Source organism: Podarcis pityusensis, assembly GCF_964106645.2.
Source record: "Podarcis pityusensis genome assembly, chromosome: 14".
Classification (NCBI taxonomy): Eukaryota; Metazoa; Chordata; class Lepidosauria; order Squamata; family Lacertidae; genus Podarcis; species Podarcis pityusensis.
The window spans coordinates 17,153,626-17,180,796 of record NC_138039.1 but is presented as its reverse complement, the minus strand read 5'-3'; the positions used below and the strand labels follow the sequence as shown (position 1 = coordinate 17,180,796).

Below are 27,171 nucleotides of genomic sequence, written 5' to 3'. Positions count from 1 at the left end.
TCTCTCCGCTGGGCGTTGGAGTGGAACTTTCTACCTGTTCTCGTCGCAGTAAGTTGTTCTCCCTCCCCACCCGCCCTGCAGTGCTAAATGTTTATTGTTTTTTAAAAGGCAAGAAAATATTTTCTTTCTTTCTTTCTTTCTTTCTTTCTTTCTTTCTTTCTTTCTTTCTTTCTTGCCTATTTGTATTTGGAAGTGGGGGAGAAAATCTCTCTTTCCATTTTTGCTTACTGAATAGATTAAGAATCGGCTTTTACACACACCCTCTGCTAATTCAGGCCCTGTCCAAGGTAAATAGTATTTAATGGGACTTTTTATTTTTCTTTCCATCTATTTTTCTCTCTCCCCCTCCCCTTCCACCTTTCCTTTTTATTTCCTGTTTAATCCTTTCAGAGCTTCTTCTTGGAATTTCAATCGAGGGACAGAACTTTTAAAACCCTTTCCATTTGATAAATCCTGCACTAACTCTTGGTCCCTATGGCGTGTGTGAGAAAGTTAGTATTATATAACAAATTGGCACCTTTAAGCAATTTGTCGACTAAAATAACTGTCCCGCTGCTCAGTTTGATGGACAGTTTTTATATAAGGGAGAGCCAGGGGGGTCTTTAAACATGGCTGTAGGAAGATCGGCTGGTTCATTCTGGAATAAACTTCAGGAGATGAGGGAGAGAAGTGGAAGAAGAGGTGGGTGTGTTCAGAATAATGGGTCCAGGAAGGCAGGTGGGAAGAGAATGCATGTTCTGGCTTTCAACAGCTGTAAGACGGTACAGGAGTTGGTTAGACCTTGTGACTGAGCAGGGCATAATTTTACATGGACATTAGAGACAGAATCCTGGGACAGATGTGTTGCAAGATTGTGTATAAGAAGGTGGCAGACTCTTTCCTTAGAACTTTTTCTTTTTAAGCAGAGATTGGATAGCTGCCTATCAGGGTTGTTGTAGCATCAACAACTTTCCTGCACAGGCAAGGGGTCAGCCTAAATGACCCCTGAGGTACCTTCAAAATCTATGCTGCTGCGCATGCACATGGCAATTTTGACTTTGTGTTTGCAAAGTGGGATTTCTGCAGGGTTGCCAGATGTCCTTTGAAAAGCCCATCCCTGACACCACACATCAGGGATAAAGGCTTGGGTGAGAGGGCTTGTGGGTTTTTTGTGCGAGCTCCATCAATTTCTCCTGGAGACATTGTTGGTAGATGGTGCCTAAGAGGTACCCTTTTGCTCCGAACAATACCCATCCCATATATTTCCCAGAGAATAGTCACTTTGGAGCTTTTTTTTCTTTGGCTGCCTGGCATTCTGGTGCTTCAGCTGTAATTTCGTTATCCACCACTCTGCAGAGACTGTCTACTTCCCAGCTTTCTTCTGTATCGACTGGGTGAACTCCAGTTCAACCTGAAGCAGGTGGGTCAAGCAGCCCTTTAAGGGATGTCCGTCTCACCCTCTGCATTCAGATCCCAATGTCTGGGGTGTGCATCTCAAAGTATGTGTGGGAGGGAGGGAGTTGTGTTTTTTTTGCCAGTGGCTACTGGATTTGTTGCCCCCCACCCACCCACTTCCCTCTGCTGCTTAACGCTTTAGAGATTTCTCCTCTCTAAAACTGTTCCCAGATGAAGTGAAGTGCTGATTTAATAAGCAACTGCTAGCATGTGTGTTTTGGCACCAGAAAGCTGGCAGAATTATTTCTTTTCTTTGTAAGAGTTAAGGCATCATCTGAAGCTATGTGTGCACACACACACCCATCCCAAATAGAGTATCTGCTGTTCTGGCATATGTAAGACTTCATTTTTAAAAAAATTACTGCCATTCTTTGAAAAAGGAACATAAGAAGAGCCTTCCTGGGCTAAACCAAGAATTCATGCCATTCAGCATCCCATTGGCCAGAGTGTCCAGTCAGAGGACTCTGAGAAGCTACTAAGAAGGACATCGAAAAACTGTCCCTCCTTTGTTTCTTACCATCCGGTATTCACAGAGAGACTACCTCTGATAATGGAAGTTCCATATAGCCATCATGGTTAATAGTTTTGTTTTTTGGGTGGACCATGAATTTGCTGCCTTCCAAAGCACTCTAAGTCAATTGCTGCCACAACATTCTGTGGTAGTGAATTCTACAAATGAAGTGTTTTGTGAAGAGGCTCTGTTTTTTCTCTCTGTGATTGTAGTGCGCTCAGATTCATATGTTATTCTGAAATTGTGTCTGGGGTGAAAACCTTATGCAGAATTCTGGAGAGCATGTGCTTGCTATTTCATGACATTTCGGTTGGTCTGATTAAAGGTATTACTCAATCGTTGGTTTTGGTCTTTTTGTCTTCTGGGCCAATGCAGCTGCATTCACTTTATTTATTATTTTGCATTTCATTCTGAGTATCATTCTTTAGAGTAATGAACTGCACTGCTCTGGTTCATCAGAAGCGGCTTAGTCATGCTGGCCGCATGACCTGGAAGCTGTACGCCAGCTCCCTCGGCCACTAAAGCGAGATGAGCGCCGCAACCCCAGAGTCGGCCACGACTGGACCTAATGGTCAGGGGTCCCTTTACCTTTACCTAGTTGGCCACAACCCAAGATATGTGGCATCTTAATGTTCTTGAGTGTGCATGTATTTGCATTCACATGCATGGGAGATGAGTTGCCCAGTTTTGAGCTCTAACTTCTAAACCATGGAGGAAGAGGTGAAGCATGGTGCGGTTAGGTCAGGAATGGGAGCCAAATGCAGCCCTCCAGTCCCGTCTGCCTGGCCCTTGGTATTCCCCCAAGCCACACCCTCTTACCCCAGGCCACACCCCTCACAGGCCTCTTTTTGAAAAAGAGCCCTGGTGCATTTTTCAGAACTGCAAAGGATGGATCATTAATGAAGATCCTCTCGGCACATGTTCCTCCCTGTTACCCCATCTTTCTTTATGAATCCATACCCATCCACCCGCCAGCATTCAGCAGATGAAAATTAAAAACTTACTGTACTTATCAAAGTATAAAGATAGCCAGATGTTAGCAGATTTGGCTCAGCTGAAGAGAAAAAGACAAAGGCACAAACCCTGCCCCTAAAACAAAAATGTTTTGCCTTTATTATGGGAAGAGGAAAGCCATACGTTCTGCAGGCAGAGCAAAGGAAGGAAGTCTTGCAGAGTTCCTGGAAACTTGTGCTGGGATGAGAAAATGAGAAAAAGCTTGCAGCGGAGGTGTGCTGGTGCACGACAACACAAAGGAGCTAATACATTGCTCCACCTCATGTCTCCTTGTGGCAGGGAAGGGTTTTAGATCTGACTCCCCAGAACTCAGCCTCATCATTCTGCTGGTCCAAACGTTCCCCATTCCCTTGCCAAAGGTAAAGGTAAAGGGACCCCTGACCATTAGGTCCAGTCGTGACCAACTCTGGGGTTGCGCGCTCATCTCGCTCTATAGGCCGAGGGAGCAGGCTTTTGTCCGCAGACATCTTCCGGGTCATGTGGCCAGCATGACTACGCTGCTTCTGGTGAACCAGAGCAGCACACGGAGACGCTGTTTGCCTTCCCACCGGAGCGGTCCCTATTTATCTACTTGCACTTTGACGTGCTTTCGAACTGCTGGTTGGCAGGACATAACAACAGGAGCTCACCCCGTCACGGGGATTCGAACCCCGACCTTCTGATCGGCAAGTCCTAGGCTCTGTGGTTTAACCCACAGCGCCACCAGCATCCCTTGCTAGACATCGCCAAATGGGCTTGCGCTGCTTTGGAGACTGGAGCTTGTCCCTGCCTGCCTCAAAATGCAGTCAGCAAGGTTTAATGTAAGCCAGGGTTCAGCCCTGGGGCTACCGATGTACTAACTGAGGTACTTCTGAACATGTGCAGAGTGCATTTCTCCCATGAACAAGAAACCTATCCTCAAACACGTGGGCTTAGGGGCAGGTTGTCTAGATGAGAGCAGATGGCATCCTAGGAAGCCTCAACTCCACCTGCCCAAAATAGCAGTCCTTTTACAAGGTCCCTTCAGATGGAGCTTCTCCAGTCTGGTTGGCCACTGTGAGAGGGGATAGGGCCATGGCTCAATGGTAGCACATCCGTCTTCCATGCACAAGGTTACAGGTTCAATCCCCACCATCTCTGGGTCGGGCTGGGAGACAAGAGGTCCCTGCCTGAAACCCTGGAGAGCTGCTGCAAGTCAATGTAGATGACACTGAGTGAGATGGACCAGTGGTATGACTTGGTATTAGGCAGCTTCCTGTGTTTCCTATGGATTAGGTGGGCCTTTGGCTCTTGTTAGGTTCTCAGGGTCCCTGCTGAAGCAGACTGAAGCTGAGCTCCAGCTTCTGATACTGCAATGCCACCTTTTGGGATAATTTGTGTTGTGTGCCTGCTGGCAGCAAGTACCAGTTGAACATAATCACCCCTCTTCTTACCATGTGTTTCTCACATTTATTATTGCAGACTGATTTCATTGCTTATTCCCAAACACTTTATTGGGAAGGCTCATCACAACCCGTTTGCCTCATTTGAGAAGTGACGCTCTCGGATTTGCCAGGGAGTGCTGAACTCTCTCCCCAATTCTGAAATGTGTTAACAGTTTGGAGAGCGGGAGATGTTGTGAGATGCAAAAGGGGGTGCTCCGAAATGAGAAAATGGACCCTTTGGGGAAGGTCTGTCGTTCTGTGGAAGAGCTACCAAGCATGATCTCCAGTTAGGACTGGGAATATTCAGGGACAGAGAGCTGTCCGCTTCCTAATAGTGTGAACAAACAATGGTTATTGAAATAGAGAGTAAAATCTTCACACATTTAAATTTTAAGGTGGACATTTTGCAGCCAGGGTGAGAAATCTGCGGTCCTTCAGATGGTGTTGGACTCCAACTTCTTTCCCCATGATCTGTGGTCCTGGGGAAGATTATGGTCTTCTGTACCTAGTACTATTTTAAAAAAAATAAAAATATGCATTTTATTTTATTTAACAAAATTAATATACTGCATGATTGCAATGAAACCTCTACGTGGTTATATGCGTGTGTGAGAGAGATCACTTAAACACAGTAAAAACAGGTGCAGGCAGTGACAATTTTGCGTGTGTCCATTGATGTGCAACCGCTGATATGCGTGCCGTTTGTGGCCCCGGAAGGGGACGGATCAGAATGGGCTTACATGTGACCGCTGACATGTGCAATGACCTGGAATGCAACCCCCGCACAAACGGGGAGTTGTCTATATTTTAAAACATTCAAAAGATCATTTAAATTAACAGAAAGCTAAAAACACATGTCAAATTCCACATCTCAGGATAGGGTTGCCTAAACAAAAGTGTTTTAAGCAGGTGCTGAGAAGAGTGCAGCAAAGGCAGCTGATGTCAATAGGCAAGGAGTTACAAAGTGTGGGTTCTACCAACACTAAGAGAACAGTACAGAACAAGGATCATGTGAAACTTGTAACGGTGCCAGCTCTGCAGATTGAAGTGGTTGAGTGGCCGTGTATGGGGTAAGGCAATCTTGCAACTAAACTGGTCCCACGCTATTAAGGGCTTTATATACTAGTACCAACACCTTTTAGTAACACATCTGGGTTTAAAAAACAAAAACAAAACCCAGATGTAGCTGCCAGCCATGCAATTAAAGTAATATCTACTTTGTCCCTGTGAGAGGCAAGCGAGCCCTTGGCGATGCATCCACCACCTGAGCTAGCATCTGTTGCAGTTGTCCTTGCATCTGGAAGCGAGATAAGTGGATGGAAAAGGCCCCCTGGCACTAATCCAGGTGCTGATTCATCTGACAAAGATAAGCACTTAGGGGAAAGGGCTGTAGCTCAATGGTAGAGCACATGCTTTGCATGCAGATGGTCCCAAACTCAATTCTGGGCATCTCTGAGTTAGGTTGGGAAAAGACTCTTCTTGCTTAAAGCCCTGGAAAAATCCACTGCCAGTCAGTGTAGACACTACTGAGCTAGATGGACCAATGGCCTGACTCAGTATAAGGATGCAGTTGTGTACAGCCTGCAGACGTGTTTGGTGCAATTTTTGTGGACACCGTGCAGGAGCTGGCATGTGAATGTCAACAAAGGCATTGCTCCTGCTAAACAGGTAGTCAGTTCACTGGCTGATTTGAGATTGGCTGTTTCCCTGCAATATGTCTTTCTTAAAACAGAGGGAGCCAATGGGCTTTCTGAGGCTGGTTGTAATTGCATGGTGTTAGGCTTAAAAACACTCTGTTGGCGCTCAGAGATGCTTTAGTCTTAACTAGTACTTCAGAAACTGGATCCAGTGGGGTGGGGGTTAGGGATGGGGGATAAATCTGGTTTAGTTCACATTGAAAGGCGAACCTACTTAACCTGCACATTCTGAAACATTATGTGAACTGAACCACAGCTATCCTTCAAAATTCGTACTTCTCCAAACCTTGCAACGCCATTCTCCAGCCAAGTAGTGGGCACGAAAATCCACGTAGTAGGGTCAAGTGTGCATAAAACTGCATTCTATTGGAGAAAAGAACATAGCATAATGCCTTGTATTAGGGGAAACTGCTTTGCAAAAAAGTGTGTATATTAGGTAAGACAGCATAGGAATATAAGGGCACTAGGAGAAATTTGTACTGCAATGCTGATTCATTTTCATGAAGAAAATAAATCGCAAACTGATGTGGAAATGCAGAGAATGTGCTTGGAGATTAGAAAACCAAGAAACCGAAACTGACAGACTTTCTCATCCCTATGTGGAAAGGACTGAACTTTGTAATTAATAAAGCTCTGGGCACGGGAGGGATGTTTTGCACATGGAAATAGCTGGGTAGGGACAGGTGAGTTACTAAGCAAAGCTGTGGGAGACTGAGGAGACCTGAGGACATCATTGTGATGATGATATGCAGGCACTGCTAGTCAAGTCAAACAGTCTGTTTGAGAACTGTTAGCAGATGCAAAGTCCATGAGACATATGCATCCTTGGCACGAGGGAGGCAAGCCTGGGAGGATGGGGCCCTGACTGACTCCAGCTACAAAAATTGAGGCTGCTGAACAAGCTCTTAGGTTTTTCTTGGGGGGTTATTGCTGCTTTTTTTTAATCTTTATTTTAGATATTGTGATTTATGCGGCTATTGTTCAGTTTGGTGCTACTTTTTTTTAACAATGTTTTATATATAGTTTATGACTACTTTTGTTATGTTGCAGTTATGTGCATTTTTCATGTTGCAAACCGCCTTCAGCATGGTTTGAACTGTGGAAAGGTTGGATAAAAATAAAATTATGTATGTATGTATGTATGTATGTATGTGAGGAAGTGGCAGAAAACAAGTTTGCTCCATCATCCGTGTGACAGCCCTTTAAACACAGAAATCCACATTGTGTCCTGGGCATCCCCAGATAATAGGACTGCTCAGGTATGTGTCAGGTGTGATGTTGGTGGACACACAGAGGTCCACCCAGGGACTGCACCTGTTAAGTGGGTGGTTCAAGGAGGTTTGCAGGCAGATTTGGGATTTGAGGTTTTCCTGTAGTGCTGCTTTTATAGAACAGAGGGAGTCAATAGACTTTAAGATTAGACTTAAAGTCAATAGACTTGCTAGGTGGGATGGGGTGGGGGCACAAGGAGGGGGCAGTCCCATTAGGGAATTTCACGGTCATACCTGGAAGCCCAATGACTAACCTGTGTCCTTCCAGATATGGCTGAACAGTCAACATGGCCAATGGGCAGTAATGATGGGTGTTGTAGTTCACCAACATCTGGAGAGTCACAGGTTTGGTGAATCAACAAATGTAGAACCTATGGTGCACCAGATAGTTTTTATTTGCTCATTTGGTGTTTTGGGATCCTGCTGTTCATCAGGGAGGACTTCAGAGCAGCATACATTTTTTAAAAATCAACATGTTGATAAGTTTACAGAAATCATAAATAAAATTAAAAACTCTAGCTCCATAAGGCCCAGCCAATGAGAGTTGGAGTCCTGTAACATGTGGAAGACCAGAGGTTTCCCCATCTCTGCTATTAAAATGCCTGAGGCGGTGGCTGCTAGTTGCATGGTGTGGGATAGGAAGGCACTCTGTATGTGCTCAGAGATATTTTGTCCTTTGCTCCCCCCAAAAAACTGTAGAATTTTGTGGATAAGGGACCATTCCCAGATTCTGCAGCACTTAACAAATCTCTCTGCCAAAGTTGATTTTTTTTGGGGGGGGGGGGTGTAAAAAAAGTGCATGATTTCTCTGTGAAATATATTCTGGATATTACAGTCTTGGCTGGCATTCAGACACAACATAAAGCTTAGCAGTATAGTTTAAGTGGTATCCATTGCCAAGAACTGGACTGCATCATATGAGCATTTGTCTCTGTCTACCAGCTCAGTGCTGCTGTGTTCTGCAAATAAGGTTTGCTGCATGCCCTTTTTGAAAACTTGCAAAACATTAATCCTGTTCCTCTTCAAAACAAACAAACAAACAAACAAACAAACAAACAAACAAACAAACAAACAAACAAACAAACCCTATCCCCACGATTTACAAAACAGCACTAAGGACTTTGTTATAAAGCAGATTGCTTTGTTCCAAGACTGGGACGGTAGGGCAAACCACTACAGGAGTTCTGTAGGGCTGTGTTTAAAACAAGACACCCCCCACAACAAACCTCACATGCAGCCACGCCATGTGGAATCAGATCAGTGGTAATAAAGCTCTTTGCATACCAAGTGCTATTCCCCAGAACATGTGAGGCAGCCAGACAATGCAGCAGGAATGTGTGAAGGGGTTTAGGATGCCTAGGCAGGGATTAAGGTCCTGTAAAGCAACAAGTTGGATGCTATTAAATGTTAATAAAGGGCTTACGGCTGGGGTGGATGTGCCATTCCAGACCAGGTTTCTTAAAGGTACCTAATCGCCAAGTGTCTCGGTGGGCTGCCGTTGGACTCCTAAGCACCTCGGTCCGCAAACTGCAGCAGGGCTTAGATCTGAAAAACATCCTCTTTTGAAAAGCCACATCCTGCATTGCACCCTTCATCATTTCTAGGCTAATGCAGGTGATCAAGAGAAAGGAAAGCTTCCTTGCTTGCTGTCTGAGGGTACAGATGCAGTAGTGGCTTAAAACACAGCAAAATTGTTCCTCCCCACCTGCTCTGTGTTTCAAGCTGCTTTCTTACATTGCCATGCACACCAGAGAAGAGGTGGGCATGTCTTCACTCAATGGCCATTGCCTGAGTTGTTTATCTGCACTAAGGCTGTCATCTGCACCTGTGCAACGGCTGCCTGAAATGTTTGCACAGTTAAAGTGGATTACTCTGTCACCGTAGCCCACGTGTGAGGAACTTTTGTTACTCTAGATGTTGTTGAACGACAACTCCCATCAGCCCCAGCAAGCCTGGTCAGGGATGATGGGTTTTGTCGTTCAGCAACATCTGGTGGCCCAAAGGCTTCTCTGTGAAATATATTGCCCTAGCTCAACAAATCCACTTTTAAAAAGTGGACTTTTGTGGTTAGGAAAGTGAGAAATGCACTGAGAAGTAAGAGACCTGAATAAATGATTATCGAGAAGGCACGTAAACACCCTGCAAACAAATCAGGGTGAAGCTTATTGAATACTCAGTAACAGTCTAACCACTGTAGAAGCTTCATGCAAGGAAATTGGGATGGATGCGCAATGAAAACAGGTTATCTGGAGGAGTCCTAAATAGTTTGGGAAATGGATATCTGAAGGGCTCCCATATGAACCTGCCTGTGTGCAGTCATATTTGGGAGAGATCCTGTTCCATATTCCTCCCGTGCGTGGGTCTTCTTGTACTTGGTGTAGTCCGTGCTACAGATTGTGGAACTCACTTCCTGCAAGACCTCTCTCGGCTTGCTTCCTGCATGATATGGTGACTATTTATGCATTGCTAAAACAGAGAGAGCACAGGTTTAGGGAGGCGGCATACATTTATATGAAACTGCCCCCACCCTCCCATATTGCCATGTGGAGTTGCAGCAAGAATGTCCATCATTTTGGCAGGAACTGTGTCATTTCAATGTTCCATACCAGGGGTTACCAACCTTTCTGGGCCAGTGGGCACATTTGGAATGTTGAGAGAGTTCCGTGGGCACCAGTCTCAAAATGGCTGCCACGGGGTGTGATGTAAGACAAAATGGCTGCCACAACAAAAATGGCAGAAAAAAAGAGAGGAGCACAAAACAGTATAGTGAGTGCACTCCCCTCAGAATCCATGGGGAAAAGGCACCTACATCAGCAACTGTTGCACTCAATTACTCTGTTCAGAATGGAAGAGTGGATGAGTGCGATTTTAAACATTGTATTCAGACAAATTCAGACTTAAGTTGTAAATTGTTTTTCTTGGAATCTTTTTAAATATTTTGAGATGTGACAACTCAATAGCACAGACTTCCCTCACAGTTATTTGGAATTTAAGAAATAAATTGAATCCAGTGACAACTGTTAAACATACTAATTTTTAGCATGCCTGAAGGGTGAAGTCTATAAATAAATGTTTCCCTTCGGAATAACCACGTGAAAAAAACCCACGTGAAAACCAATTACAACTTTGATTTTTTATTTGACTGGTATGGTTTCTATTCCCGTTGCCCATTTTGACTTGTAATCCTTCATTAGGTTACTAACTAATCTTATGAAATAATGCACTTCTCAAATGGGGGAAATTCCCTAGTGAAAAAGTTTTCCATTTCTTGACAAGCTTCCTTGGAAAATTTTCTACCCCAAATCACTGACTCTGCATAAATGTAGGTTTAGCTGCACGACATGAAATACAAGAGATGTTACTAACAAGTTTTACTAAATTTAGATACCAGGTCTCAAATTCTACATAAGCCAGCTTCAGTGTGTGTGTTTGTGTGTATTGGGGGTGAATTATAATGGTAACCAAAAGCATCTAGGAGCCAGAACTACTGCCTCATCTGTTCAGTTTGTGGTGGGACACATATACTAAGCTCAATGAGCCCACAGCCTAATTTCAAGCGGCCCTTGATTTAATTTTCTGCGGGTGACAAGGAGAGAGGAAATGGCTGGAAAGTGGGCAGCTGAAAGAGGAAGAGGGTGCTTTCAGACTGCTGCTAATTTCAGGTAGGATTCATTTTTATATTTTTTTTAAATTTTTTATTAAAGTTTTAAACAACAAAAGAAAAAGAAAACAACACACACAAAAAACAGTACAAAACTCAACAATAAAAAACACAAAGCTTAACAATTAAAAACAAACTCTCTTTTCCATTTCCAAATTTAAAATACTTATTTTCTAGACTTCCTCATACCTCCCTCTTTTGTATTCCAATCTGCATTATTTGTCCAGCAGTTTCTTTTCCACTTTTTTAATCCCAATCTTTAACTTAAAAAAATGTTAAAATATATAACTTCAACTTTTTTAAACCTAATCCTTGATCTTAATGTCATATAACTTTAAAATTTTCCCTTTTAATATCAAATTTCCATTTCTTTAAACATCTTTAATCTTGATCTTTAATCTTGATCTATCATTAACTTTAACTTGTGCAGCTGGAAACCACTTACTTTCAGTCCAACATCCCTTTAACATTCCTTAATTTTGCAATGTTTCTGAAGATAGTCTTTAAATTTCTTCCAGTCTTCCTCCATCGACTCTTCTCCCTGGTCGCGGATTCTACCAGTCATTTCCGCCAATTCCATATAGTCCATAAGTTTCATCTGCCATTCCTCCAGCGTGGGAAGTTCTTGTGTTTTCCAATACTTTGCGATGAGTATTCTTGCTGCTGTTGTTGCATACATAAAGAAAGTTCTATCCTTTTTTAACACCATTTGGCCGACTATGCCCAGGAGAAAGGCCTCTGGTTTCTTAGGGAAGGTATACTTAAATACCTTTTTTAATTCATTATATATCATTTCCCAGAAAGCCTTAATCTTTGGGCACGTCCACCAAAGGTGAAAAAATGTACCTTCAGTTTCTTTACATTTCCAACATTTGTTATCGGGCAAGTGATAGATTTTCGCAAGCTTGACTGGGGTTATGTACCACCTGTATATCATTTTCATGATATTCTCTCTTAAGGCATTACACGCCGTAAATTTCATACCTGTGGTCCATAACTGTTCCCAGTCAGCAAACATAATGTTATGTCCAACGTCCTGAGCCCATTTAATCATAGCCGATTTTACCGTTTCATCTTGAGTATTCCATTTCAGCAGCAAGTTATACATTCTTGACAAATTCTTAGTCTTGGGTTCTAACAATTCTGTTTCTAATTTGGATCTTTCCACCTGGAAGCCAATTTTCCTGTCCAATTTAAATACCTCCATTATCTGATAATAATGAAGCCAGTCTCGCACTTTGTTTTTTAATTTTTCAAAACTCTGCAATTTCAGTCTATCTCCGTCTTGTTCCAAAATTTCCCAATATTTCGGCCATTTGACCTCCATATTGACCTTTTTCAAGGCCTTCGCTTCCATTGGTGACAGCCACCTTGGGGTTTTATTTTCTAGCAAATCCTTATATTTTATCCAAACATTAAACAGCGCTTTCCTGACAATGTGGTTTTTAAATGCTTTATGTGCTATGACCTTATCATACCATAAATATGCATGCCATCCAAATACATTATTAAAACCTTCTAGGTCCAAAATGTCGGTGTTTTCAAGAAGTAGCCATTCTTTCAACCAGCAAAAAGCTGCTGATTCATAGTACAGTTTGAGGTCTGGCAGGGCAAATCCACCTCTTTCCTTTGCATCCGTTAGTATTTTAAATTTTATTCTGGGTTTCTTGCCCTGCCAGGCAAATTTAGAAATATCTTTCTGCCACCTCTTGAAACAATCCATTTTGTCCACGATCTGCAAAGTTTGAAACAAAAACAACATTCTAGGCAATACATTCATTTTTATCGCTGCAATGCGGCCTAGCAGTGAAAGCTTCAAATTTGACCAAATTTCTAAATCTTTTTTCACTTCTGACCAACATTTTTCATAGTTATCTTTAAATAAATTCCCATTTTTTGCTGTCATGTTAATCCCCAGGTATTTAACTTTCTTAACCACTGTTAAACCTGTCTCATTCTGAAACCTCTCTCTTTCAAACGGTGTTAAATTTTTCTCTAGAACCTTGGTTTTTGACTTGTTCAATTTAAATCCTGCCACTTGACCAAATTCTTGAATCAGTTCTAAAACCCTTTTAGTACTAGATTCTGGCTCCTGTAACGTCAATACTTAGTCATCTGCAAATGCTCTCAATTTATAGTGTTTAGTTCCGACCTGTATACCTTTAACCATCTGGTCCCTTCTAATCATATTCAGCAGAACCTCCAGGACCGAAATAAAAAGAAGTGGGGAAATTGGGCAACCTTGTCGTGTCCCTTTTTCAATTTTAAGTTCTTCCGTCACAACATTATTTACAATTAGTTTAGCCTTTTGTTCTGAATAAATTGCACTTATACCATTCTCAAAACCTTGGCCTACCCCCATACCCTGTAGATTCTTCTTCATAAAATTCCAAGAAATATTGTCAAAGGCTTTCTCCGCGTCTACAAATATCAACACTGCTTTAGTGTTTATATTCACTTCTAATTTTTCCAAAATATCAATTATATTCCTCAAATTGTCAGACAAATGTCTTCCCGGGAGAAAGCCCACTTGGTCTTTATGAATCTCTTCCATCAACACTTTTTTAAATCTCTTCGCCAAAATATCTGCAAAAATTTTGTAATCCACATTAAGTAATGATATAGGGTGGTAGTTCTTAAGTTGTGTCTTTTCAGTCTCTGTTTTTGGTACAAGTGTAATATATGCTTCTTTCCACGACTCTGGTGCCCTCTTCCCCTCCATTATTTCGTTGCAGACCTCTTTCAATGGTTGAATTAACCATTCTTTTAAAGATCTGTAGTATCTAGAGGTCAAGCCATCTGGTCCTGGAGATTTACCCAGTTGCATGTTTTGAATGGCACCTTCTATTTCCTGTTCAGTTATTCTGTCATTCAAAATTAGTCTATTTTCTTGAGATATTTTTTGTAGTCCATTTGTTTTCAAAAATTGGTCTAGATCTGTTTCTTTCACTGGCCCTTGAGTATATAGACTTTTAAAATACTTCTGGAAACACCTTCTAATCTCCGCAGGGTTCTGTATATCCCTTCCTTCCACTTCTAAATTCGTAATCGTATTTAGTTTTTGTCTCTTTTTCATTTGCCATGCCAACAATTTACCACATTTATTGGCCGATTCAAAAGTCTTTTGTCTCATTTGTTTAATTTTCCATTCTATTTCCTGATTCATTATTTTCATATATTGTACTTGATATAACTTTAACTCTCTCAGAATCTCTTGAGATTTGGGATTTACTCTCAGTCTTTTTTCACATTCATTCATTTTGTTCATAATTTTATCCTTCTTCTCATTTTGAGTTCTTTTCTTTATCGCATTCTGTTGTATTAAGAACCCTCTCATAACCGCTTTACTTGCATCCCAGATTACTCTTTTCTCCACGTTGGAACTAAGATTTATCTCGAAGTAATCTCTTAGAGTTTTTTGGGCCTTCTTAAGAAATTCTTCATCTCTAAATAAGGTGTCATTCATCTTCCATCTGAAGGAGCCAGTTGGTGTTAGTCTCATTTCCATCTTAACAGCATTGTGGTCGGAGCAAATTTTCGGGCAGATTTCCACCTTTCTTGTCTTTGGTGCCATTCCTCTAGTTATCCAGATTTGGTCAATTCTTGTCCAAGTCATTTTGGCTTCAGAAAAGAAAGTTCCCTCTTTAACCAAGGGGTTTCTAATTCTCCAAATATCCACTAAATCCAAGTTGTCTGTCATATCAAAAAAGGTTTTCGGTAGTCTACCATCTTTGGTGACTACCTGTCTTTGTGCCTTGTCCATATAAGTAGATACCACTCCATTCATATCTCCCATCAAAATCATGTTGTGATCCATATGGTCCATCAAGGTCTCATGCAACTTCTTAAAAAAATCAGATTTCCCGTCATTTGGTGCGTAAACTCCTACAATCAAAAATTTTTCTCCTTGTGTTTGAATTTCAATTGCCACAAATCTTCCTTGGTCATCTTTAAAAACAAATTTTGGTGATAAATTGTCTTTTGCGTAGATCACAACCCCTCTCTTTTTAACTTTATCTGACGAAATAAATTCCTGACCAAGTCTTTTATTTATCAACAATTTCCTGTGTAATCTTGTTATATGTGTTTCTTGTAAACAAATTAGGTCCAATTGTTCCTTTTTTAATATATGAAATACTGACTAATTTCAGGTAGGATTCAGGCCTATACCAGCAAATTCTTTTCATGCACTTGAAGCTGATTTGGTGCTCTTGCACAACCCTCCCCCCTACTTTGCTCCCATACTTGTACTTTTTGTGATAAGCAAAGTGATAGCAAAATGCACTGGAAAGTGTGGGCTAATAATTTTTTTGATGCAATGTCATACAACTTCCCCACAGACCAGATCATAATGGATGCTCTGTAAATGGCTGACACCGTTTAACCTCCCCCTAATTTGTTTGCACAAAGGTCACATCCATACACCATATGCTTAAAGCACATTTAAAAATACATGGCTTCCCAAAAAGAATGGGAACTGTAGTTTGCCCTCACAGACACACAGTTCCAAGAGCCCTTAAGAATCCTGCAGCTCCCAGGATTCCTTGGGGGAAGGCATGTGCTTTGAATGTATTGGGTGAATGTGATATTTGTGCAAACAAATCAAGATAAATGCTCAATAAACAGGACTTTTGGAAATGATCAGAAAGAAAAAGGAGGGTGACGTTGGGGGGGGGCTGGAAGGCAGAGAGAGGAAGAGAAGGAGGGCTGCTAAGCTTTTGCCTTTGGCCCCATGCACCCCAACGGATTCCCAACAGATTCCCCCCAAGGGAACTGAGCCCTAGACAGAAAATAGGTCCTGTCACGCTAGTTGTTGGTGCCTATTGTAGGACAGGATAGGGATCCCTTGGCCCTCCTGATGTTGCTGAACTAGAATTCCCATCAGCCCTGGCCATCGCCCATGCTTAGCTGAGCAACATCTGGAGTTCCCCACACCTCTTGCAGAAGAACGATGTTTTCCTATCACACCTTTACCCCAAAAGAACTAACAGCTTTTTGACTTTTATGTCTGCAGTGTAAATGAATAGCACATGACGCAGGGTAATGCGTAATTCTGGAGGGGATGGGGACTGGGAAGTGATCCTTGGCATGAGAATAAGATCCCATCCATGCCATACATGTGGCGCTGTGGTGTAAACTACTGAGCCTTGGGCTTGCTGATTGGAAGGTTGGCGGTTCGAATCCCCACGACGGGGTGAGCTCCTGCTGCTCGGTCCCAGCAGGAGCCAACCTAGCAGTTTGAAAGCACGTCAAAGTGCAAGTAGATAAATGGGTACTGCTCCGGCGGGAAGGTAAACAGTGTTTCTGTGTTCTGCTCTGGTTTCGCCAGAAGTGGCTTAGTCATGCTGGCCACATGACCCGGAAAAACTGTCTGCGGACAAACGTCGGCTCCCTCGGCCACTAAAGCAAGATGAGCGCCGCAACCCCAGAGTCATTTGCAACTGGACTTAACTGTTAGGGGTCCTTTACCTTTACACCACTTTAACAGTCATGGCTTCTCCCCAAAGAATCCTGGCACCTGTGTTTTGTTAAGGGTGCAGAGAGGGATTGCAGAACTACAATTCCCAGCATCCTTAACAAACTACAGTTCCCAGATTCTTTGGGGGACACACCATGACTGTGAAAGTGGTACAAGAGTAGGTTGAGCATATGGTGTGTGTGTGATAGGAGATGAATGCTGCATCCATCTGCCTGTTTTCCTATGTATAGTACAGTAAAAGTTTGGAGGGTATGCCATTGGACAAGATTTGACCAGTGATCTCACCCCTTCAGGAGGCAGTAATTGTCACCAACTGGAATGGCTTTGAAATAGGATTAGATGAATTCCTGAAGGATACGTCTATCAATGGCTACTAGCCATGGTGGAGGCTGTTCTCTGCCTCCACAGTCAGAGGCTTCTGAGTACGAGTTGCTGGAAACCGCAGGAAGGGAGGGTGCACTTGTGCATGGATTCTGCTTGCAAGTTTCCCACAGGCTCACCTGGCTAGCTGCTATGAGAACAAGATGCTGGACTACACTGAGCATTGGCCTGATCCAACAGGGCTGTTATTATGCTCTTAATTGACCAAACTGTTCTTCTTTCTTCTTTAACTAGCCGAATACCAGCACTCATCTCCTTTTCCAGCTTTAACAAACCACCTTAATTCCTGAGCTCTCCAGCAGAAAAACTGGATTGTGGATTGGGTGACCTGAGTAAACAAGGATTGTGCCCAAAGGAGCAGATGCAATAAACGGGGCGTCAAAAGTCAAATAGTCTCAGCAGCACAGTGGTGGGTCCCCATAAGCATTAAGGGCAGATAAATCATTTCACACTGAACCATATATGGAGGTGTTTTTGCCTTCCATTCTGGTGAGCAAAACTTGAGTCAGTAGGCCCCGGATTCATGACAGCTATTGTGGTTTGCAGCAGATGAGTGCTGTGGGTTTGTGCCTGCCTGCCTGTGTTGCTGCTGCTGTTACAGAAGCACGCAGCTAAAGGCTTGATTCCTTGGCGAGGATGAACCCTGCTGAATGAATGGGAGCTGAATTGTGGCTTTAAGGAAGAAAAAGTTGCTCCTTCCAAGATAAAGCACAGAATGGCAAGTGGACTGAGCATTGACAGCCCTTTCTGATGCAGCTTTTTCTCTCTCCAACGCCTTTGTGCTGATTCTGATTTCTTTCCATTGTGTTTTGTAAGTCAAGAAATCTGGCCTCTTTTTCAGAAGATGCTAATTTCTCTCCCCACTGAGGGTGGGCAGCGGATGATGTTAATTTAAGTCAGGTTCTAAGACAATAGGGTCAGGCTCTGGGTTGAAGTTACATCAATACAATAGGCAGATTTTCAAGGCTCATGCTTTAGCCAAAGTGGTACAAGCAAAGATTCGGTGGCAAGTCATGCAGAACACATCTGCCCTTTCCTTATTAGAATCAGCGTTGCAAGCAGTTGGGTCACTGTATGGCCTTGAGTCCAACTCCATCGCAACGAGTGGCTTCCCCCGGGGCAGTTGGGCAACGGCTACAGTTCTGCCCCAGAACAAGGGCCTGACAGGCAGCATAGTGCAGTGGTTAGAACACTGGACTGGATTTTTAAAAAATCCACAATCCAGTTATCTCTAACGGGGAATCGATGGCTTTAAAGTTACCTGACTGTGTTTTGGCTTAAGAACCATGGGTGCTGCATGTCTATTTCATACCCACATTTCTGCTTAGCTTTCTCCTCTAGGCCAGGGAGGGGGGATCTGTGGAGCTTCCAGATATTGCTGAACCCCCGACCATCCCTAAAGATTGGCCATGCTGCTAAGCCTGCTGGGAGTTGGAGTCTGGCAACTGGAGGGCTCCCCATCTCTGCTCTGGACTTTGAGTCTTTGGTGTATGTGTGTTATGTGTTTCCTGAATTGCTGTCACGCAACGGGTGAAGTTGCCTTATATATCTAGCCTGATTGGCTACTCTGATGGGCAGTAGCTCTCCATGGTCTCAGGCAGGGATATTTCCTGACTTTCTGAGATGCATTTCACTGCCAGTGCCAGGGACCTGAAACTGGGGCCTTCTGCATACTGAATAGTGCCCTCTTTAGACTCATTTCTATGGCTTGCCTTGTGGGTCCCCCCTCTCTACCACACAGTTTGCTTTTAGCTGTTTGTCCATGTTGTGTGCGTGCTTTTTCTTTCCTTTTCCCCCAGCGACACATGGAATGTTTTATCCATGTCCACAGCTGATTTTTGTTTTTTTGGTCTTGGCAAATTGTTAGATGACAGTAGAAACATTCCCCAGCTGGATCAAAATGTAAAGCAGGACATGTGAACCTTGGGTTGTCTCAGATGTTCCCATCTGCCCCAGCCAGTACAGCCTAATATCGGGAGCTGTAGTTCAGCAACATCTGGAGGGCCTCAGCATTCCCCAGTCCTCATGTAAAGGAGCCACAATTGAACTACAGTTCCAGCAGAGGAAACAAGAAGGTTTTTGGTGTTGCAGCTGGAACCTTGTGCTAGGAGAGATATTTCTCAGTCTGCATCCATACTGGAATTGTTTTTAGATGCTTTAATTCCTTTAGAATTTGTGTGTTTGCTGCCATGGTGTCAGGTTTAGGGCTTCTCCCACACAAGACACGGAACACTGGCAGTTTAAGTAGCTGAGGTTTATTTCTCAATAACAGGCTTACAGCAGTCCAGGCTTCCACAACTCATCCTTCGCTGTCAGAGTCAGTTGACTCCTCTGGCTTCTGACCCCTCTCAAGGCCAGATATACGCCACGTCCTCCCCCGCCTGCTGGCCCACCTCTGCTCTAATCGCTTCTTGGTGACTCTGCTCCTACTTCTTGGCAACTCAGGTGTAGCCAATTCCTCCACCTCGGGAGGTGGAGACTCAGGTGCAGCCAATTCCTCCACCTCTGGAGATTCCTCTCTACTGGGCATGTTCCTGACACATGGGGGGAGGATATATATTTGAATAATAATAATAAGGTCCTTTCTAGTGTAGCCAGAGTGGCTGGGGAAGCCCAGCCAGATGGGTGGGGTATAAATAATAAATAATAATAATAATAATAATACTGAAACCTCTGGACTGTATCCCATGCTAGTCCTGTTCAATATAGACCCACTGAAACTAATGAGAGGAGGAGCCAAAGAGGTGCTGGTTTCTCAGCTGAGCCAATGTAAAGTCTCTCCTGCCCCACCTCTCCCTCTGCTATGGGCCTGGTGGCATCTCTGCTGCTAGTTGGGGGGAAGTACCTGAGGAAGGGGATGTTTCCGCAGAGCTGATGGAGAAGCCCTGCAATCCCAACTCTGAAATAGCCTCATGGAACGGTGGTGACTATTTTAAGAGTTCGAGTGTATATCTTCCTTGCAGTAACTATATTTATACTTGCACTGTTCAGCTCTCTAGGGATTTAACAGTGCAATCCCGTGCATGCTTGCTTAGAAGTAAGTCCCACTGTGTTCAGGGCAGCTGGCTTCCTTGTAAGTATTCCATTTGCAGACTCGGGCTTTTAAAACTCAAGAATGTTTACTATAATATTTAATTTCACCATGGACCTGGTTGCCTCTGGTGTAGAATAGCTGCAAATCAAATGCATTCCATGACATTTATGGTTATAGAAGAAAGGGGGAGAGGAGTGCATGCTCATGCTCTAAATTTGTTTCAAAAGACATCTTGAAAATTGCTCCCAAAGGCAGACTAAAGGGCACTGGTTTACCTGGGACAGGAACCGAATGGTGCTTTAGGGGAAGAACATCACCATTCGTTCAGTTTTGAATACCTTGCCTTCTGATTACCTATTCAGCTCATTCCCTGACTTGAATGCATGATCTATCCCTGTTAAATTAGAGGAGAAATCTGCATGTTCAGATCTCATTGCAATAGCGGTCAGTTGCATGCACACTGTTTTCAAGATGGGCGCTAATTATGTAAATAATTTCCCTACATATTAAAGGGAAAAGTACGCAGTCTATTTTTCAAGTGAAAACAAACCATTAGTACTATTTGCTTCCGCTGTTGAGCAGATAGATCAGGTGCATGGGGGGGGGGTGACCTCAGGCCTAGGGGATGAATGTGGCCCTCAAAACACTCCCCAGGCCACATCTATCACTGTCCCTGCTTTGTACCCTGACTGTTTTTGCCTGGCTGGAAAACTTATTGCTTGGAAGATTGAGAGTTGTATGTGTATGAATATGTGCAGAAACTTGCCAACTGTACAAAGGTAAACTTCCTATCCACTGCTCTTACCACTTTTGCATCTGCCCCCAACCACTACTGACAGGTGGCCCCCAGAAAGTTGCCCAGAAAGTTATGTGGCCCTTAGGCTGAAAAAGGATCCCAGCCCCTGAAATGGACAATTCCCAGGTCCAGAGATTATAAATGCAGGCCTTTCTCTGAGTGCCTTTTCCAGCTGAGATTTGGCAGGTGGCCACAAGAGACAGGGACTTGTTAGTAGCAGCCCCTCCATTGTCAACTGCCCTCTCCAGAGATGCTTTCTGGGCGCCTACATTAATATATTTTCAGCACCAGGCATGAGACTTTTTAATTTTCACACAAGCGTCTTAAACTCTATGTATGACTGCTGTGTTTTAATGAAATTGCTTAATCCTGTGGAACTTGTCAGGTCTGGTATTAATTGCTGCTTGCCATGATTTTTTTTATTCCTGTGATTTATAAGGATTCTTTTTTTAGTGAAAGTGCTGCTCTTTAGAACTTTATGTGAATTTTGTGGTCTTAAAAGCATCTTTTAGCATTCTCTCCCCCCCTTCCCCCCTCCAGGAGCATGGTTGTTATTGAGCAACTGATAAATAGAAGGAATAAACAGATAAAGAGTTAAATAGATATCCTGTGACAGTAGATACACCCTCTCTAAGTGTTCCACTCCCCCAGCATCTGTCTAAGTTACTTGCCTCTAACTCTGCCCCTGGATCTGGTAAAGAGGGGAAGGTGGAATCTGTGCATCTTCTCTGCCCTGCACACAGAGTCTGCCTCTAGCATTGCAGCTCTTCGTTTTGCTCTTGTTATCCAACAAGAGAGTATTTGGCTGCCAACTTGGATCACTTCAAAAGAGAACTAGACAGAATTGAATTGAATTTTATTATTACGGTCACAGACCAGTTCCGGGTCATTTACAATATCAGGGAAATCATAAAACACAACAGGGATACATTGAATTGCAATTGTGTACAACAGAGACAATTCAGATACAGCGGCAGTTAAAAATAAATAAATAAATCTTGATCACTAAAATATAACCTAAAATTATCATTTAAAACCTTAATCATTTTGTTAGTACCTTAATCATTTGGTAGTACATTTTGGTAGAACTAGACAAAATAATTTGCTAAGGGTGTTGGGAATTGCAGCTTTGTGAGGGTGTAAACTACAGTTCCCGGTTCTTTGGCGTTGGGGAGATGTGCTTTAGATGTATGGTGTGTAAACAGCCTGGGGGTAGTTGTAGGCAAGAGCATCTTCAGGTCACTCAGTGTAATGTATACGATTACGCCATGCCCACCAGACTTCATAATACACACAAAGGCATCTCTTAATTCTCCATTACAGACCTCAGGCTCTTCTCATCATCCTTCGTCCAGCTGCTCTTCAGTTCTCATGTTTGCTGCCCCAGCAGAGTATTTGAAATGATGGTTAAGTGCATCTCTGGCAATCGCTGAGCCCGTTGGGATAGACAGGAGTTGGCTTCCAGCTACGCAGTGCCATGTTTTAGTTCTCTTTGTAAATTTAATTCTGCCACCATGCAGAGCAAGTTCGCATCTATCGAGCAGTGTTTCTTGGAAATTAATCTGTTGCACTTGTGAGGGGGCTGGGGGGAGGAGAGAGAGATGAGCAGGGGTGCATTGCCAGAGGAGATGCCAGATTTTTTCCTCCTCCTCTGTCATTTCCAAATAAGGCAAAGAGTCTCCCAAGAGAGACACAGGGAGGGAGAGGTAAATGTGAAAATATACAGGAAACTGAACTTTCCTCCCCAGCTGACTAGGAAGGAAAGGGGATGGCCGTGGCTATTGCACTCGGAGAGCATTAGAAATGATGTTGTAGGGCGTAATTCTGATCCACTTGGGATGCATAGAGGTCACCCAGTGGCCTTCTCCATCTGGAATCTCTCTAGGCTGGTATCACTTAACAGTTCTGTTATTGTCCGGGTTGTCATCTTTTATTAATAATCAGCCACAAACTCTTTTCTACAGCTTGGGATAAAAAAAAAAAACACCTCCATTTTTCTTTTTTTGAAAGAAGAATGCTGGTTGATTGAGAATTCATCTTGGCCTCTTAGCAGCAGTAGCTGTTCGAAGAATAGCTATTTTCTCACCACAGGTCCGGATTGCTTATAGAATCATAGAACTGTAGCATTGGAAGATACAGCCCAGCCCCCTGCAATGGTAGGATTATAACTAAAGAATCCCTTTCAAGTAACCATCCAATCTCTGTTTAAAAAATGAAGGAGAGTCCAACACCTTCTGAGACAGTCCGTTCCACTGTCTTCCTGCCAGAAAGTTCTTCCTAATGTTTCGTCAGAATCTCCTTTCCTGTGAATTGAATCTATTAGTCCAGGTCCTGCCCTCTGGATCAGCAGAAAACAAGCTTGCTCCATCATCTGTGTGACAACATTAAGGTGGTTATCATATTGCCTCTCAGTGTTCTTTTCTGCAGGCTAAACATACCCAACTCCCTCAACTGTTCCCCATAAGGCTTTGTTCCCAGACCCCTGATCATCTTGGTTGCCCTCCTCTGCACACATTCCAGCTTGTCAATATCCTTCTTAAACTGTGGTACCCAGAACTGAACACAGTACTTCAGATGTAGTCTGACCAAGGCAGAATAGAGTAGTACTATTTCTTCCCCTGATCTGTTGATGCAGCCTGGAATTGCTTCAGCTGTTTATTTATTTTTGCTGCTGGATCACACTGTTGACTCATATTAAACTTATGGACCACTAAGAACCCCTAGATCCTTTTAACATGTGTTGCTGTCAAGCCAGATGTCTTTCATCCTATATTTGTGCACCTAATTATTCCTGCCCAAGTGCAGAGCCTTACATTTGTCCCTACTGAAATTCATTTTGTTGGTTTGAGCCCAGTCCTCCAATCTTTTAATGTCATCTTGAATCCTGAATCAGTCTTCTGAGGTATTAGCTACCGCTCCCAGCTTGTTGCTGGTGTCTGAAGAATCTGTACTCGGCACTGGAATTTGCTTGCCAAGTGTACCTTTTGTACAATCTGCCTTGCTTGGAACACGTTTGGCACTTTGCAACATTGGTGTTGTTTTTTTTAAATAAGTATTTCAGCTGTGAAGAACTGTGCAGCAATGCAAATATAAACATCTGTGATGCCAGATTGTAGACGCAGGGTGGATTTCAAGGAAATGTATATTTTTGGAGTTAATGTATTGCCAAAACATGGAAAAAAAACTTGTTAAAGCAAGGAGTGCCACCCCAGACCATGTGGAAACTGAAGTGAACTTTATTCACTTAAAATATGAACAAGTGCACTATATTTCTTTCCTCAAATATTGGAGGATTTTGGGGTGGGTGTGTAAATTGCTGGTTTTTAGAATTTTTAATTGTATTGCTTTAGCATTTGACGTGTTTGCAACCCTGGGCTCCTTTTGGAGGAAGGTGCAAGATATAAATTGAATAAATAAAATAAATAGCGAAGGCACATGTGCCAATGACTATAATAGCTTAGTTTTACGTTGTGCATGAGCCTCAGGTTCCTGTGCTCATGTTGCCTCTCTGGCGTGGCCATGAAGAAATCAGAAGTGTTTGCTAATCCACATCATCTCCAGCTAATCACAGTTTGTTGTTAATGTCCAAACCTGGACAGACTGCATTGGGGTTAACCATGGTTTGTTGAAACAATCCATACCATTGTTAACAAACCTGACTTATTTCAATAAACCATAGTTACAATGTCTGCTTGCCTAGAACACTAATGACGACTTGGGTCTCTGACGGTAACATCTTGAACAACTCCTTCCTTCAGGGCTCTGAACCCCAGCTTTTTGATGGTCTCTTAAATAGACATGAATCAACCAGTCCCCTCAATGTCCCAGGTTCAAATCCCATCATCTTCATGTAGAGCTGGGAGAGAACCCTGCTGGAAAGCCTAGAAAGTCACTTTCCATCAGTGTAGACACCCCAGAGCTAGATGGAGCCAAGGATCTGACTCACTTTCCCTTTGCGCCTGCAAAACATAAAGTAGAACGTAGTTGCCCCAAGGACGTTCTGGCTCAGACCTGGCTTGGGTGGTGGTTGAAGGACTTATCCTTGTGTCTCACTGCTGAACAATGCAATGAAATTCATAGTGAACTTTTACAAAGTTGGCTCAAAGGGATAGGAGGGTAACACAAAAGGAAATGGGAAGCCACTCCATTCCAGGTAGGCTGCTCCTTGACCCAGACCCTGATTTCTAACTTCCATTTCCAACCTATAAAAAATAATACTGAAACCTCTGGACTGTATCCCATGCTAGTCCTGTTCACTGTAGACCCACTGAAACTAATGAATGCGACTAATGGTGGTCCGTTAATTCCAGTGGGTTTGCTCTGAACAGGACTTAGCTGGATGCAATCCTCAGTTCTGTACCTAGGGCCCAAAGGTTTCTGACTGATGTGGCTTCTTCCACCAGAGTGAAAGGAGGTGAGTCAGCCCCTGAGGAGTGGCTCCTAGGGTCACTCTGGAGAAGGCATTTGGGAAGAACACCAAGGAGGAGTTGTTCTGTATGCTCCAGTGCTAAGCATTTGGCGATACCGAAAACACATGATGCTCCAGTTTTAGGAGAATGGTATGCAAGTTCTGTTACGTACAACTGAACTTCAAGGAAAATACAACATAAGTCACTCTGAAAGAAGTTGAGTTGGAGCACCCCCAGTTATTTGCCCATATATGTGCGCAGAAAATAGTAGATTTAGATGAAAGGCAACACATGAGGTCTGCACTGATAATTGAAATGCATCCCTAATTATTATTTTTGTATAATTATAAGATTGTTGTATTTTTTAGAAGGTTGCATAATCTTTGAAGGGGATCTAGCTGTGAGGGGTGTGATGATCAGGGGGCCTGGCTGTGATTACTGTGAAAGGACACGGTGCTTCTGAATTTGCCACTGTACGAGAGCTGTAGAGTTAAGATGCTTCTGATGTGCTTATAAATGATACAAATACAGAGACACTGTGCTTGAGTGTTCACATTGCTCTCATGCTGAAGGTGTGATTTTCTATCATATTTTATCCCACCCTTTGTTGCTCGGGAGAAGTCCCAGCCTGAACTGAAAGGCTGGTTGAGGCAGCGCCACTGGTTGACTTGGATAGGACCAGTACAGTGCTCCTCACTTCACTAAAAGGGTCTCCAAACCCCACAGCTTTGATGCCTTACTAAAATGGGGACGGGCAAACACTGAGCTGGAGGTTCCTTGTTCTAGATCCAGTGGTTCCTGGCATCTCCACACTAGGCTCATTCATCTGGGAATTTAGACTTGAAATCAGCCCCTTCTGACTTCTTTTCTGTTGGTGGCGACTGAGCATCATTCAGAATCTTTCACTCAGAGATACCATGGGTGATGCTAAGCTAGTATCCCCAACTGAGGCTCTTTGGCTGCATGCAGAACCTATTTTTCCACATGACTTGGCCTTCAGGTTCAACAGCTCCACCACATATTAGTGACCCATTTGTGGTCCAACATGTTGGATCTGATACTACTGTTCCGTTTCCCCTTCCTGTGCTTCTGGCACTGTTGCAAGGAGCCACAAGACAAGCTTTTCTCCTCTCTTTCTGCATCCTTCCAATTAGGAAATAACGTTCAAGGTGCAAGGAGAGGGATGTGTCTTTTCTCTTCCAAGCATCCGGTCTCAAATTCCACTGTGGTGGAGGAAAAGGCCCTTCCACCAGGTACCACTTGCCTAACCTCAAAAGATAAGCCAGACGCAGTGATGTAATTAGGTAATTGTAGACTCATAACAGTCTTAAGTGGAGACCTGCTTAGGTTGGCAATGCCTGTTATTTGACTGTCTTTGGAATGTGATAAGCCAATTCTGCTGAGTTTGGAACCTTTTGTGTGCATTCCGCTGTGTTGGGCCCTGAACCTGTAGCTCCAAAGTCCTGCCCTGAGCTCACTGCTACATACAAGCAAGACCTTGGTATTTGAGAGGGGGTGTGTGTATGTGTGTGTGTGTGTGGTACTTAAGGTAGCCAGATCTCTTCCGCTCAATAGAATCACTATACTGGTGTACAACTCAGTCATACCCAGTCTGCTTCAAGTATTGGTTTTTTGTTTTTTCTTAATTACCCAGGACCACAATTACTACAGACTCATCCCAGCGGTGATGTACCTTACTGGTGTGTGTGTGTGCAACATTTGGGACATTTTAAATTTTTTTTTTAAAAAAAGAGTAAGAGGTGATGTTACAGAAGTCTATAAAAAATGCATGGCATGGAGAGAGTAAGCCCCCCCCCCCCCACTTGAACTTGTGGACATGAGTTGAAGATTCAGGACAGATAAAAGAAAAGATTTATTAACAGGGGAAATGGAATTTATTCCCATAGGAGGCAGTGATGGCATGTACCCTCATAGAATCATAGTCTTATTTTTCGAACGATGGACTGACTGTGCCTGATTATCAGTTAAACATCTGGCTAGTTCAGATGACAACCTTGAGCTAGGTTAAGAACTTTGAGGACCTAAAAGAGGGAAAGTCACTTTATCAAGGAACAGTCCAC

The 27,171-nt window shown here is 43.2% G+C and overlaps 1 protein-coding gene across 1 annotated transcript in view; it reads left to right on the top strand.

The window, feature by feature from the left end:
• The window catches only part of NTN3 (netrin 3), a 114,626-nt gene continuing 87,455 nt past the window's right edge, over positions 1-27,171 (top strand). The window contains exon 1 of the mRNA XM_080981976.1: positions 1-48. The gene's annotated coding sequence lies outside the window, so the exon portion shown is untranslated. The remainder of the gene's footprint in view (positions 49-27,171) is intronic.